This window comes from Odocoileus virginianus, chromosome 32 (genome assembly GCF_023699985.2).
Source record: "Odocoileus virginianus isolate 20LAN1187 ecotype Illinois chromosome 32, Ovbor_1.2, whole genome shotgun sequence".
Classification (NCBI taxonomy): Eukaryota; Metazoa; Chordata; class Mammalia; order Artiodactyla; family Cervidae; genus Odocoileus; species Odocoileus virginianus.
This window is the reverse complement of record NC_069705.1, coordinates 24532944-24549453: the sequence shown is the minus strand read 5'-3', so window position 1 is coordinate 24549453 and position 16510 is coordinate 24532944. Positions and strand designations below refer to the sequence as shown.

The 16510-nt window shown below is 40.5% G+C and overlaps 1 protein-coding gene across 1 annotated transcript in view; it reads left to right on the top strand.

Annotated features, from left to right (window-relative positions):
- Positions 1-8714: 8714 nt before the first annotated feature.
- The window catches only part of MTUS1 (microtubule associated scaffold protein 1), a 203572-nt gene continuing 195776 nt past the window's right edge, over positions 8715-16510 (top strand). The window contains exon 1 of the mRNA XM_070459996.1: positions 8715-12647. The gene's annotated coding sequence lies outside the window, so the exon portion shown is untranslated. The remainder of the gene's footprint in view (positions 12648-16510) is intronic.

Genomic DNA, 16510 nt, shown 5'->3' with positions numbered 1-16510 from the left:
AGACGACCTTACACAGTTTAGATTTAGGGGTAGTGTGATTTTTTTTTTTCTCTCTCTCTTCAGGGTGCTGAACAGATACTCCTTTGTTGGATACTAGCTCACTCTCTGGTTTCTGCTGTGGCTTCTCTCCCAGAAGGAATGATTAAGCCCTTAGGGATGGTCACGTACGTCATGATTCTTTGGAATGCCAGGTAGTCGGGGAGCTCTTAAAGGTGGCTAACACGTGCCAGCCGTTTCATCTCTCTTGCTCTCCTCCTTGAATTACACCCACTCTGTCTCTTCAGCTGAGGGACACTGAAACTTGCGGCTCTTGCAGTGTAAAATGAAACCTCAGAAAAGTCAGCTAGTTACGAAGGCTTCTCTCTCCTTTTCTGGTGACCAGCTAACTAACTGAGATCCTTAGGAATCTTACACTCTTCAAAGAAGGCCCTCAAGAGATAATACCATCTTTTTAATCACGAGTTTTTAAAAAAAAGATGAAAAATAACTTACATTTTCCTAGTTACAAGAAAGTTAACTCTGAAACAATACTAAGTAGCTCGCTGGTGGAAAATGATCATTCTCTTGCAACTTTTATCTGATTCTAGTAGCTATGGTTTGAAAGAGTATTATATCCTCATGTATTCACTCATGTTGAAGAGGCAGGAAAAATATACTTAAAAGAAAAAACAGAAAAAAGTCTGTTAGCTTTTGGCTGAAAAGTCAAAAGCTGATGGACTTCTATCTAGGCAATGATTATGCAAAATAATGTCAAATTAAAATAGAGTCCTACATGGAGTTCCATGTTGCCTCAGAGACCTGTAGGACCAGAAAAAGGATTATTCCACAAACTTTCAGAATATGTAAGGAATTTGGTGAATATGATGAAGAGCTTTTTCTCAATAAGGATCTTTGAAAGGTGGGTTCAGAGAACATCTGCATACTGTTTGTATGTGAGTCACCAAGTAGCAGGATGCGTAACTCAGAGGAACTAGGAGTTTGGAAGGACCATGTGTCTTATTTTCAAAGCTGTTTTTAAATATCAAACTGTCATCCAGGGCCACTTACTTTTGAACAAGTTGCTTAAACAAATCTGATTCACCCTTAAGGGTCAATTTAAAGATCCTTGGAGCCTCTCTACACTCTTCTCATTAAGAGAAGTTGAACTGTCTGACATCTTAGTCTTAGTTCAAGGATAGTCTTCCAGGATGAACCTGAATGCGATAAACTTCGCCTGGAGAAAAGGAAAGGAATAATAGTTTATGTGAAAACCAGGTCTGTCATCTAGAACGGTTTTATGTACAGTGCAAGAAGGAAACCCCTCGGTGATGGTTACAGCGTGCTGATGGCTCTCAGGTATACTCTCCCAATCCTCAGGGACCACTTAAGGATCGGATGCCCCAAAGGAGGATGCTTAGACGGCTGGAGAGCACTCGCATTCATTGCTTCAGTCAATAAGCCAAGGCCGGCCAAGGGGGCATGCATGCCAGCTGGCTCTCATCGTTTCATAATCTAATGAAAGACTGGTCCCCGAAGTCTGTTGGTCACTCTAGGTTTTGAATAAGACAGTATTCATCAAATCAAAGTTAGGGTGCCACAGTCTTCTCTTTATACCACCCTTCACCATCACCCACAACTTCCTAAGAGAGTCTATTTAGAGATGTTTTTAAAACTCTTCCACGCTGGATGCAAGCCCAGAGCAATTTCTTTTCTTTTTTTTTTTTTTTTGGTTAAGTGTGGGGGCAGTCTATTTGACCAGTTTCAGTGACTCGTTTTTTCCTATGTCCATAAATAAAACCTGCCAAAACACAGCCTTCCATTCTAAGATGCAACAAGTCCTCAGGACAGAATACTTTCTGAGCCAGAGAGTGCTTTAAAATGTAAAAATTTAAATGTTTTATAATAAATACTTGTGTATGTTACCTGAAAAGTATTTTGTTCAAATTTCCCGAAGCAACAGAAAGAAAATGTAGGAGGGAATTTTGTGCAATAGTTTATCAAAAGATAAAAAAGGTCCAGCAGTGGTGGGACATGAACACACTCTTGTTAGCTTTTTCTAGCTTTGCTGTTTATGAGTTTGACGGGAAACGTGTGAAACAGACAGACCCGAGGCCCTTCATTGGGTGTGACCTGAATTCTGTCCTTTGGTGAGACACCGTGGCCACTGTCTGAAGAATTGGCTGCACTGTAGGCCAGGCCTCCCTGCCCACACCATGTGGGCTCTGACAGAGTGACTGCCTCTGTCTGATTGCTCACAGGCCGCTTTGTGGGTCTGCTCCTGCTACTTCCCAGGTGGAATTGTACTGTGGATTCAGAACATGGCTTGCTCACCCTACAAAGTGACAGTGGCAAAGGATGCCACCCAGCGACAACTTTCTTTGCAGATCAATTCCTAGGTGAAGCCAGGCTTTCCCCTCTCCTGTCTTTAGGCCTCCCTCCCTAAGGAACTGGCCCAGTGGGCTCCCTAGACATCAGCCGAGGCCTTCACGCCTCACCACTGCTTGGCATTCTCTGCCTCGGGCTCCTCAGGGTCTTCAGAGAGGCTCTGTGCACGGGCCTGGGAACAAACAGTCACTGGGAATTGATTGTCCTTCGGGTGTGTTCTTGCTTGTATCTTCTCAGGTGTCGCTTCACCAATGCCTCCTAAGATGCTAATAAGGAAGGGCTAGAATATCTTCCCTTCTTCTCAAGTAATGGGAATACCTTCAGTCATCAAGCAACAGCTTTATTTATTTGGGTTTTAACTTTTCTGTTGGGAATTTCTAGACAGAAAGGAAAGGAAGAGTAACTGGATGCAGCCTGAGTCACATCAAAGACAGGGACATCCACTTTTTCAGTGCCCCACATCGCCCCAGTGCACACAGGACCTCACTGTCAGGAGAACTGACCTCATCATTTTCTACTAATTGTCACTTGGAAGCATTGCTATCAATGCTAATCAGGAAATTGTACATCAAGTTTGCAAAATCCAGTAGAATTTAAGGTCTCGAGGTAGCTGTTCCTCTGTGTGTAGTATAGCAGCTGTTACCAAAGAAACTACATTAACCAAAGGGCAGATGAGAAAGGGTATGAAGGACATATAAAAACCCAAACAGCAGAAATAGAACCATAGTCTTCCAGGCTCCCATGTTTAGTTTAAGGTCAGTCATTGCAATCTCCTGAAAGGCATGCTGTTCTCTAAGTTTTCTTGGTCCAGATCGTGGGATGTCACGTAACTGCCGACACCACAGAATTCACTGGAAGTTTCCAGCATCAGGATTCCTTGGAACAGGTTTGCTCATGGTGTTGGATTTCTAAAACTGGTAACTTTGCCATGGTGGGTGCTGACTCTGCATGGTAATCCATTCATATCTCACATGATGTTTCCAATGATTATACAATTGGAGGCATGCAAAGGGCATACACTTGGTTAAGCTACTAGGTTTAATAATCCCTTATCTTGATATTCAGTAGACTCAGGTTATACAACTCTTTATCTAGATGCTTTGGAATGCAAGCTTCTAGAAAAGGAGATGGGTTTTTCCATCTCTGTGGCCCTCTTCTATCAACATTTTCATGTGACTTTATGGTACAATGATCTTTGTTAACTACAATGACCTTTAAAAAGCACTATAATGATTAATACAACATTTATTGAACAGACATGTTTGTGTAGTAGATAAGTTGTTAGTCACTACAGCAAATGAAGAGAAATTCACCTAGGTAGAGTTCATAGTCAAATGCAAAAACACAATAAAATAATTAGAAATTAGAATAAAAACACAATAAAATAGTTAAAATACCTTTGCACTTTGATAATAGCAGCCTATATACAAAATGCCATGGAACCTCTAAAGAATGAGCTGCTAATTAGACCTGTGTGGGGACAGTCGCTTGGACAGAATTAATACAATATTATTCACAAAGATGGTGTAGCTACCCAAAATAAGTTAGTTTGATCTTGGGATCTATTGGTAGAAGTATAACATCTAGAATATAGAACAGTAAATATCAGTAGTAACTACTTTGGACTTTACCAGTTAGATATAGAATACGGGGTTCAATTTGGACCAAAATTAAAAGGATATTAAGAAACTGTAAGTTCTCTGAGGAAAGACTGTCTACAATGGACAAAATTAGCAATACTTAGCTCAACTGGGGTACCCAGAGAAACTCATGGAGAAATATGGACAGTCAGCGAATGTCTGAAGTGTTTCTGTGGAAAGATGTTTTATTTATTCCCCCAAACTCAAGAGTAAAATAAGTAAATTAAATGCATGATGGATGTAAACTTCAAGTATGCTAATGTTGATTAAGTTAGAAGGAATCTCCTAAGAATTAAAGCTACCTAAAGATAATATAAGCTACCTCTTGTGTTGATAAAATTATCATCACAGGATTTAACCAAAGCTGGAATTTTGGTAGAGAATATGGCTGTATATTGTCACCCTGCTTATTTAACTTATATGCAGAGTACATCATGAGAAACACTGGGCTAGGTGAAGCACAATCTGGTATCAAGATTGCCAGGAGAAATATCAGTAACCTCAGATATGCAGATGACACCACCCTTATGGCAGAAAGTGAAGAAGAACTAAAGAGCCTCTTGATAAAAGTGAAAGAGGAGAGTGAAAAAGTTGGCTTAAAGCTCAACATTCAGAAAACTAAGATCATGGCATCTGGTCCCATCACTTCATGGGAAATAGATGGGGAAATAGTGGAAACAGTGAAAGACTTTTTTTTGGGGGAGGGGGCTTCAAAATCACTGCAGATGGTGACTGCAGCCTTGAAATTAAAAGACACTTACTCCTTGGAAGGAAAATTATGACCAAACTAGGCAGCATATTAAAAAGCAGAGACATTACTTTGCCAACAAAGGTCCATCTAGTCAAGGCTATGGTTTTTCCAGTAGTCATTTATGGATGTGAGAGTTGGACTATAAAGAAAGCTGAGGGCTGAAGAATTGGTGCTTTTGAACTGTGGCGTTGGAGAAGACTCTTGAGGGTCCCTTGGACTGCAAGGAGATCCATCTTAAAGGAGATCAGTCCTGGGTGTTCGTTGGAAGGACTGATGTTGAAGATGAAGCTCCAATATTTTGGCCACCTGATGCAAAGAACTGACTCATTTGAAAAGACCCTGATGCTGGGAAAGATTGAAGGCAGGAGGAGAAGAGGACAACAGAGGATGAGATGGTTGGATGTTATCACTGACTCAATGGACGTGAGTTTGGGTAAACTCTGAGAGTTGGTGATAGACAGGGAGGCCTGGCGTGCTGCGGTTCATGGGGTCGCAAAGAGTCAGACACCACTGAGTGACTGAACTGAACTGAACTAAACTGTAAATACACACAAGCATCAGCTGAGTAGTAAGCGGAGTGATCTTTTTGGTTTCTCCCAAATGTTAGGTTTTATGATTTTGAGTTGTGGTTTTAATGTTACACATTATTTCCAAAAGATAACTTGATCCTCCTGACCTGGGGATCAAACCCTCAGCTCTTATGTCTCCTGCATTGGCAGGCAGGTTCTTTTTTTTTTTTTTTTTTTAAGTTTACACTGAGGGCCTCTTTATTTTTGACCATATCTTTAGAAACATCCAACCACGGGTAGCTTCATATGTGTCAAAAGCTCCAAGTCCACCTAATAGCAGGCAGGTTCTTTATCACAGTGCCACCTGGGATGCCCATGCCTAACCATAGTGGGTAATAAATGAATCACTTAGCAAGTGACAGTCTTTATATCAAAGTCTTGATGGTTAATAATAAAAGTCATTCTCTACCACCGGGGGAATCTTATGATTCAAAACCACTGGAAAAAATCTACACCAAGAAACAAACAAATGAAGTCAGCATGTTAATGTATTAATAGAGTGAATGTTCGAGGCAAGACTAGGAGAGAAGCAACATCAAGAAGAGACAAATCATGTGGCAAAAGGTACAAGAGAGCCTTTCAGCAAGAATAGGAATAAAGTTGACACTGTGGTGTTTAACTAAGTGCCAGACATTATTCTTGATGCTTCATCTCTGCTTATCGATCCTCCCAACAAACCTATAAGCTGCTGCTGCTGCTGCTAAGTCGCTTCAGTTGTGTCCGACTCTGTGCGACCCCGTAGACGGCAGCCCACCAGGGTCCCCCGCCCCTGGGATTCTCCAGGCAAAAAACTGGAGTGGATTGCCATTTCCTTCTCCAATGCATGAAAGTGAAAAGCGAAAGTGAAGTCTCTCAGTCGTGTCCGACTCTTAGCGACCCCATGGACCGCAGCCTACCAGGCTTCTCCATCCATGGGATTTTCTAGGCAAGAGTACTGGAGTGGGATGCCATTGCCTTCTCCCACCCTATAAGCTAGATTTTACAAAAGGCACTTCCTTTTGATGAGTGAAGGAACATAGGCACAGAAATCGCACAGCTAGTAGGCAGGGACTGGGATTTGAATGCAAGCATTGTGCTTCCCTGGTGGCTCAGTGGTAAATAATCCGCCTGCCAATGCAGGAGACCTGGGTTCAATCCCTGAGTCGGGAAGATCCCCTGGAGAAGGAAATGGCAACCCACTCCAGTATTCTTGCCTGGAGAATCCCTGTGGACAGAGGAGCCTGGCGGGCTACAGTCCATACAGTCACAAAGAGGAGGACACAACTTAATGACTAAACAACAACAACCCTGGCTCTAGAATTCACACTCTAAACACCTGTGTGAAACCTATGTCTCTAAGCTCAGAAGAAATGAGTTATAGAGGAGAGAAGTAAGGGTTTAAAGAAAACAGCTAAGGAAAAATGAACTAGCAATTTTGGTTCTACTTTTTAAAAACAGGGTAAGTAACCATTAGATGTGAATTTTTAATTTAAAATCAGGAAAAATGGAAATATTTTCTTAGTATAGTTCTAATTCTCCTTATTAGAAATCATTTTACCAAATTGACTTCTGAATGTCTTTTAACTATGTGGCATTTGTTGCCTATGGATCTGACCTAACCCCCAGTGATAAATGCCAGAAGGGATCATCTTTGCAATCATCTACAGGGACAAAGGGAAGAAAGCATCTTTTTTTAATCGTTATCTCTGTAACAAAGCCCAAACTCAGGCGCGATGACTGAGGACTCAGGCATCCTCAGACTCGGTAGTTAGAAAATACTGAGTTTTTCATCTGTCTTCCCTGGTGGCTGAGACGGGAAAGAATCCGCCTACAGTGCAGGAGACCCGGGTTCAATCTCTGGATTGGGAAGATCCCCTGATGGCAACCCACTCCAGTATTCTTGCCTGGAGAACCCCCACGAACAGAGCAGCCTGTTGCGTTGCAGGGGGCGGTGGGGGGGGGGGCTACAGTCCATGGGGTCACAAAGAGTCGGACACGACTGAGTGACTAAGCACACAGCACGCATGTTTTTCATCTGGTTGATGGAGGTAAGTAGTGGAAGAATATTTATATACAATCTCAAAATTATGTTCCACCACAGAAGCCTTCTTCTGCCCCTGATGCTAGAGGCCAAGATCTCTAATGTTCAGTCCTTTCTCTGGATTCTAGAAATTTCTCCCTAATTTGGTACAATCAGAGTTGAGTGGGGGAAGATCTTACTAATATTCATGTACATATATAATTTTATTTATTAAAATTTTTACTATGCTGTGTCTTCATTGCTTGTGCTGGCTTTCTCTAGTCGTGGCGGGCGGGAGTTACTCCTGAGTCCCAGTGCGCGGACTTCTCATCGTTCTGGCTGCTCTTATTTCAGAGTACAGGCTCTAGGGAGCGCAGGCTGCAACGGTTGAAGTTCCTGGGCTTTAGAGCACAGGCTCAGTAATTGTGGTGCACAGTATTAGTTTCTACACGCATGTGGAGTCTTCTCAGATCGGGGATTGAACCCGTGTCTCCAGTATTGACAGGTGGATTCTTTACCACTGAGCCACCAGGGAGGTCCAGTAACATTCTTTATTACGTTGTTGTTGTTCAGTTGCTAAGGCGTGTCTGACTCTTTGCGACCCCATGGACTGCAGCACGCCAGGCTTCCCTGTCGTTCACCATCTCCCAGAGTTTGCTCAAACTCATGTCCATCGAGTCGGTGATGCCATCCCACCATCTTGTCCTCTCTTGCCCCCTTCTTCTCCTGCCCTCAATCTTTCCCAGCATCAGGGCCTTTTCCAGCGAGTTGGCTATTAATACCTTATTCCCCGCTGCTCCATGGAAACTTCTGCTTCTCCTTTCTGCCTACTTGGTAGGATGTATCCTTGAACCGTAGGGTAGGAGCTGACTGAATGAACCCTACCTTTACCAGTTGTCTGTGCTACACTGCAGGTTAGTTTTACAGAATGAAGCACATGATACACCAGCATATTGTCAATATTCACAGAGACATCACAAAAATTTTCTCTTTGATAGATGGGAACTTTCCAAAAATTGTTAAAAGTGGGTTCATTAAAACCCTATGTGCCCTAATCAAACCCCAGCCAGGGCCACTGCAGCAATAGGCAAGTGAAAGTCCAGGGCTGAAACCCAATTATTGCTGGCTAATTTCAGTCCAAATACCCAATCTGTGTTACATTATGGAGGAAGGTGGAGAACTAGCCCACAGGGAATCTCAAAAACATCTAAAGGCATCTGTGGGCCTGAAGCATGTGTCATTTATTTATACAACTTGTATTTTAGAATGTGGAAAACCATAAAATCTGACAGAAAACCCCTAATAAGAGTCAAAGCCAGGAATCTATGGTCAGTAATGGGCACCATGTGGGAGAACAGGGGTTGAGGGGGTGGGAGGGGAAGGGGAGGATTCCACTCCCTCCTCCTCCAGATTCTGACGCACGAATTCAAAACAATCAGAGGCAAACCCTACTCAACAAAAGGCATATTCATTGCATATTAGTTTTTTCATTATTCTCCCCCAAAATGTTTCACTGTTGCACTGCACACAATTCGGTGGGTAAAGTGTAATATTACCATGTCAATTCCATATTTAGCCAAGGTATTCTTTTTTTTTTTCCATTTATTTTTATTAGTTGGAGGCTACTTACTTTACATCATTGCAGTGTTTTTTGTCATACATTGAAATGAATTAGCCATGGATTTATATGTATTCCCCATCCCGGTCCCCCCTCCCACCTCCCTCTCCACCCGATCCCTCTGGGTCTTCCCAGTGCACCAGGCCCAAGCGCTTGTCTCATGCATCCAACCTTAGCCAAGGTATTCTAATGGATGCTAAAGTTTGAGGGAAACATGCTTCAGAAGGGTTACTCTTATCTGTCTGACTATAGGATGTAAGATGTTCCACTTATTAATTCACTGAACATCAAATCTTCAGAAACCGTGTCAAAGATACCTGTCTTCTTTGCAGGCACTTGATTTGTCTGTTTTTTTATTGGACTACATAATGAACAGAAGTCAGATTTTAAAGATATAAATGGGTACCACAGGAGTAGAGATGCAGATGTAGAGAATGGACTTGTGGACCCAGGGAGAGGGTGGGACAAACTGAGAAAGTAGCTTTGATATATATACCACCATGTGTGAAATAGACAGCTAGTGGGAAGCTGCTGCGTAGGGAGCCGAGCTCAGCACTCTGTTAGGAACTAGACGGGTGGGGCTGGAGTTGGAGGAAGGCTCAGAGAGAGGAGATATATGTATACTTATGGCTGATTCATCCTGTTGTCAGGCAGAAACTCACACCACATTGTAAAACAATTATACTCCAATTAAAAAAATAAAAAATACAAAAGGGCACACAAAGAAAGTTCTCTCCTTTGTTCCTGTGTCCTGGAGGTGAAGCAAGATGAATAGCTTGTTTTGTATCCTTCCAGGCTTATTTTATGCATACACCAGCAAATAGGTGTATTCTTTTTTCTATACAAAATGTGGTGCACCCTATTCACTGTTCAAATGTGCTCAATGTATATGATGCCAACATTAAGTTCTATGGTGTTTTCTAATTTTGCAAAAGAAGCTGTGCTTTATAGAAACTACTTCAAATAGGGATTTGTTTTGCACTTACATGCTTCCATTAAACACAAATTCTATGCTGTGTTCTAACAATGCCTTTTCTTTTTATTTGATTTTCAGATATCCCATTTAAATGATCAGATAGAGTTATCATCACCACCAGGTACCATTTCCCCTAAAAACTTTCATGCCCCCAAAGCTCATCCTTCTACAGATGTCAAGGTTTCATCACATATAACTGATGGAGTTTTCAGATTAAGATTTGAACCATGTGTTAGGCATTCAACAGTGCTGAAATGTATTCCAAACTATTCTGGAGACCATTTGCTTCTAGCCTCCCATCAAGACTTATATTGAAACTCCTTTTTGAATTTACTTCTATTTTGTTCTCTCTCACTTGGCATAATGCCAACTCACTTTTGGCTAGAAAACACAACCATATTCTCCTTCTTTATTCTTTTAGCCATATTGCAATCCTGACACTTGATCTCTGCAAACAATTATCTGGTTTCTTCAATTCTCCTTTTATATTCTTTAAAGGAATTGAAACATTTTAAATAGTTCTTTGGTCTGTGTGAAAACATTCCCAGCTGTCTCAAAATATAGACCAAATTATTCCAAGGGGCTTATCTTTTCAAAATAAAGTTTACAGGAGTGATTCTAAACTCCCTCACTTAGAATTCACGGCCAGCAATATTCTGCTTGGTTCAGACATATCTTCCTTAATTGAGCTTTCAGCTCAATAAAGATTATGTTACTTTTAGTTTCCAGTGCCTTTGTGATGTATTTCTCCTTCCATGTCCTCATGAAGACCATTACCCATGCTCGCCTTTCCACTTGTCTGCAACCCGTACGTCAAGTTTCCACCATGCTACAGAACGCCCTGATCTCTTAATGATGTTATTTTTTTTACTTGTAAGTGGGCATATTTTACCTTCTCGAACTTTACAACCACCCTCTGAGATAAAAGGTGTGAGCATCATTATCCCGTGTTACAAATGAGGAAATGGTGGCTTAGAGGGCTTAATTCTTCTTCTGCACTGTTCTGTGCTAAGATTCTTCAGTCACTTGGCACTCAGTCTGCACTACCTTGTAATACTACCTTTTTTATGTATTTATGACTTGTCCTGACATCTCAACCTTCTTAAAAGCAGATGGTTTGTCTGTTTCTCGTATTCTCCCCCTGTGAGTTGAACAGGAAAGGAACTCGGTAAATATTAGTTGTTTGACTAGTTATAATTAAAGAATCATAAAACTCTGAGCGAAAAGGGACCCTTATAGATCACTTAATGAGTACTTGTGTTTCTCACAAGTTTTGAGGTTTGTATAGCCTAGCTGGTAGTAGGTACAATGTCATTCATTTTCATTAGAAGAATTGAGATTAAAAATTAGTTTTAAATAAATGCTGATATATAGTGGTGTAAAATTTAAGCACATTTTAAAGTGAAACATGAAACAGGTTTTGAAGATGAAACACGAGGGACTTCCCTGGTAGTCTGATGGTTAAGACTCCACACTTCCAATGCAGGGGGCATGGGTTCGATCCCTGTTTAGGGAACAAAGATCCTATATGCCATGTGGCCAAAAGAAGCTGAAATCTGAAACTGTTACCAAACAAGGGTTCGCTTGCCGGCCGCACAGCAAAACCAATCTACGGACACCAGATTGCGGTAAAGGAAAGTACAGCAGTTATTTGCAAGCCACCAAGCCTTTTCTTGGGGCGGGGGGCATGTAGGGGATGCACCACATGACATGTGGAGCCCTAATTCCTGGACCAGGGCTCAAATCTGTGCCACCTGCAGTGGAAGTTCAGAATCTCGATCATTGGATGGCCGGGGAAGCCACTCAATGAATTTTAGGGAAGGGTTTTAAAAGGCGAATGTTTGGGGTGAGTGTTGCCACACACGGACTTTCTTCTGTTTGGTTGCTGGTGAGATAAGGTGGGGTTTCAGGAACCTTCCTCAACCTTTTGGTTCCAACCTGTCTGGGGTCTACATGCTTGTTGTCCACGTGTAGTCATCATCCTCAGCCTGGGCAGGGGTCTTAGTTTTTTCCAGAAAACTCAAAGATATGTGTCAGATTGTTATGTATTATTTCTTGAGGAGGAACTATTAATAGAACTCTGTTTTAGCTGCTGATTGTTGTTTAAGCTATCATTACTTTTCTTGCTTAACTTCTTTTCCTCTATTTCTGCATCCACTCACTTTCCTAATTTGTAACTGTTGAGTCTATTCTTTGGACTCAACTAAGGCCTATTTCTACAACAAGAAATGGGGACATGGAAGGGCTTTTGTACTTGGGAGGGGCCCTCAGGGTCCTGCTTGATTTCAAAACTTGAAAGAAACTCCAGAGAAATATCAGAACTGTAATGGGATGCTTCAGGCAACTCTAGACTTCTAGGGGTAATTTTTTTTTTCTCTCTTCTGAAGCTGGTCTGTCTATTGAAAATTTGAGAAATATGAAGTTGCAATACTAGTTAAGGCCTGGAGAGGCTAAGCAAATTGCCTCAAATTACACATTAATTCAACCAATATTGATTCAGCATCTGCTACTAATTGTGCAAACACTAGAGCTAAAACAATGAGCAAAACACACAAGGCCACTGACCTTATAAAGTTTGTATGCAAGTAGGGGTGAGAGGTGGGGAGTCATTAAGTTAATATTCAATATGTGTAACCCATATAAACCAGCCACCCTCGGTTAGTCCAGCAGAACATATTAAATAAAAGCAACTTGAATCTTTATTGCAGGCTCTGCAGAAAATACCCGAGGGTGAGTCCATTCTTATTGCACAATAAAATATCTTTTATTTCCTTTATCTTAAATTCTCAATATGGCACCCAGCCAGTAGTAAGCTGATTAAACTGATTTTCCCGAAGTTCTTCCTGACTCTCAGCCTGAAGAACTCCTACCTCCTTGACCTCCCACCCTCTCTCTTTTTTCATCTAGTCTAGCCTCAATACAAATGAAGTTAGCTTCTGGCAAGAAATTTCTGTGCTAATAGTAGAAAAAAAATGTAGAATCTTATTAATAGGTTTTTGTACCTGTTTGTTTTTTTTTTCCGCAGTGTGGTAAATGTAAAAGTGCAGAGTACTTGATCTAGGCTGGGGATTAAGGAAGATTTCTCTGAGAAAGGGAAATATTAAGCTGAGATCCAACTGTTAAATAAGTGTTAACCAAGAAAAGAAGGTCTGACTGAAAAAAAAAGCACAACCTAAAAGTTCAGAATTATATTTTTATTCAAAGACATTGCTGAGGACTGTAGCCTGGGAAGGCAGCCTCTCATACAGATCTGAGGGTCTAATCAAAGGAATAAGGGAAGAGCTAGGGTATGTGGGAGCTTTCACTTAAAGAAAAAAAAACAACAGAGAGCAAACAAACAAAAAAACCCCAAACTCCACAGCACATGTAACTGAATATCAGAAGATTACTTCTAATCACAAAAATCCAGACATCTCAAGTTAATGAGTCGCGGCTTGTTGAAATTATTTCTTTAATATGTGTCTTAACTATCTAGGACCAATAATCTGTTTTTCTTCACCCTGGATTCCCCGCAGGGCATACTGTGCAAAGATTTGGTTTTTGGTTTTCTAGTGCATAGAAAAGTTACACCTACACTAAAGCTCAGCTGGTAAAGAAACTACCTGCAATGCAGGAGACCTGGGTTCGATTCTTGGGTTGGGGAGATACCCTGGAGAAGAAAATGGCAACCCACTCCAGGATTCTTGCCTGGAGAATCCCATGGACAGAGGAGCCTAGCAGGCTACAGTCCACGGGGTCACAAAGAGTTGGACAAGACTGAGTGACTAACTACATACATACACACACACACACAGATCTGAGAGATTTAGACAGAACTTCTTAGTAGACGTCTATTGAACTGAGATAGGGTCAGAGGAGACAGAGAGAAGAATGAAAATTCAGAAGCTATTTGGTAAGAAATGGTCAGAACTTAGTGTTTTCTTGGATGTGGGTGCTGAAGGAAAGTGAGGTCAAGGATAAGGCCCAAGTTTCTGGCTTAAGCAACTGAGTGGATGAGAATGATAGACTGTGAGACAGGAAATAGAAGAAGATGGCCAGATTTTGTGGAGGAATTTTGAAGGTTAAAATGGCTTAAAAATGAGACTGGGGGGCGGGGGGAAGAATAGTGATTTTGACCCATTTATTAGTGAGCATCTGGGTTATTTTCAGTTTTTGATGCCTGTGAATGTTCTCATTCATGCATTTTGGTGGATGTATGTTTTCTTTCCTCTTTGGTAAATGTTCATGAATAAAATTTCTGAGTCATAAGGTAGATGTATGTTTCTAAGGAATTGCAAAATAAATATGGTTGGTTGCTGTCGTTGCGTCGCTAAGTTGTGTCTAATTCTTTGCGACCCCATGAACTGCAGCATGCGAGGCTTCCCTGTCCTTCACCATCTCCTGGAGCTTGCTCAAACTCATGTGCATTAAGTCAGTGATGCCATCCTACCATTTCATCCTCTGTTGTCCCCTTCTCTTGCCCTCAATCTCTCCCAGCATCAGGGTCTTTTCCAATGAGTCTGCTTTTCAGATTAGGTGGCCAAAGCATTGGAGTTTCTTCAGCTTCAGTATCAGTCCTTCCAATGAATATTCAGGGTTGATTTCCTTTTGGATTGGATTAACTGGTTTGATCTCCTTGCTGTCCAAGGGATTCTCAAGAGGGCATGTGGTTGTACTCTTTTGCATCTCATCAGTAATGTGTGGGAGTTTCACTTCTTCCACCTCTTGGCCTATATTTGGTATTTTCAGTGTATTTAATTTTAGCCATTCTAGTTGAGGTGAGTATGGAGTAATATCTCATCATGTTTGTATTTTTTTTGCTAGTTTGTTTTTTAGCCCTACCTTGTGAGATATTAGTTCCCTGACCAGGGGTCAAACCTGAGCCCACAGCAGTGAAAATTCTGAGTCCTGAGTCCTAACCACTGGCCTGAAGGGAATTCTCCCAGTGTAGTTTTAATTTGTGTTTCCCTGATTATTAACAATACTGAGTTCTTTATTGTGTACTTATTAGATGTTCATAAAGCTTCTGTTGCCATGTGTCTCAAAGCTTTTTTTTAATTCTCCTTTTCTTTTGGGATTGGGCTCTTTTATTATTGAGATACAGCAATTATTTTTCTGTTCTGAACACAAGTTCATCTTCCAGTCTGTGGCTTCCTATTCACTCTCTTAAATGACTTTTAAAAAGAAGATTTTTTAATTTTGAGAAAGTTTAATTTGCTAATTTTTTTTCTTCTATGATTGACTTTTCCTAGGTTGTACCAATATACTGATGTTTTTCCTTTAAACTCTCTATAGCTGTATCCTTTACATTTAGGTCTATGATTTATCTTGAATTAAAGAGGTAGAGGTCATAGTTCTTTTGTTTCCATGTGAATATCCAGTTTTCCAGCATAATTTATTAAAGACTTTCTTTCCTCATTGAATTGCTTTGGTACCTTTGTTACCTTTTTTTGAAATCTGGAACTGAGATAACTCCAGCTTTGTTGTTTTATCTTAGGATTGCTTTTTTTTTCCCAGGTCTTTTCTGGTTCCACAGAAATTTTAAGATTGTTGCTTCTGTTTCTGTGAGTCGGCATCTTTACCCAAAATGAAATATACATATAGGTGCTGGCCTATTTCTGCTCTTCATTCTGTTCCTCTGATCTATGTGTCTTTTCTTTTGCCAATATTACACATCTTGATTACTATAACTTTATATTTTAGGTCAGGAATGACATTGTACACTTTTTTTATACTCTATACAGTGGATCTTTTAGAGTAGCTGCACATGGTAAAGCATATAGATAACATAGCATCAATTTAGTAAATATCTTTGGATTAGCTATAATAAACAGCAAATGACACACCTTGAACTTGTACAGTGTTTTATATCAATTATATCTCAATAAAGCTGGGGAAGAAAAAAAATGACTATTAATACATACATCCATGTATTTTTTTCCATTATAACTGACCTCTCAAATATTTACCACAGAAAATATGGAATAACATAAAATAAAACTATTTTATTTAAATCCACTTTGTGGAAAATAACACATCATACACTCAAACCAAAGAGGGGTCTCATAAGAACCTGGATAATATGTGATAAGTGTCTTATAAAAAAGCACTGATGCTTCATGAAAGGATTCTATAAACACGAGTTCAAGGTTAAGCCAGTTGTAAGTAAGCCTTGATAAAGGGCCTTCTTAATTAAATAAAACTATTGAGTTCTTCCCCATAGAAGTAAGAAATGTACCTGAAGCCCGTAACTTCAGCCTTCTAAAGGCTCTTTTCTTCACTGTACAACTTCCTTTGAAAACAGTTGAAATCATGTCTGGAAGCATGCAAAGTGACCCTGTTTCCTCTAATACTCTCATAAGCAGATAGAGTTCATGTACAGTTCAGTACCATTTAAGGTCTTCACTGATAATGAGAGTACAGACTAGATGGAAAAAATAAAGATCTAAGTTCTAAGATTCCGTTTTCGAAGTAAGAAGAAAGAAATATATTTGCCAATCATGGAGTAAACCTAAATATATTTCAAAACTATTGAATCTACTGAAACTGCTTCCTAAAGACAACCCAGGCAGGAATCAATATAAAGCAGTAAAGTGACTGCTTTGTCTGCCTTC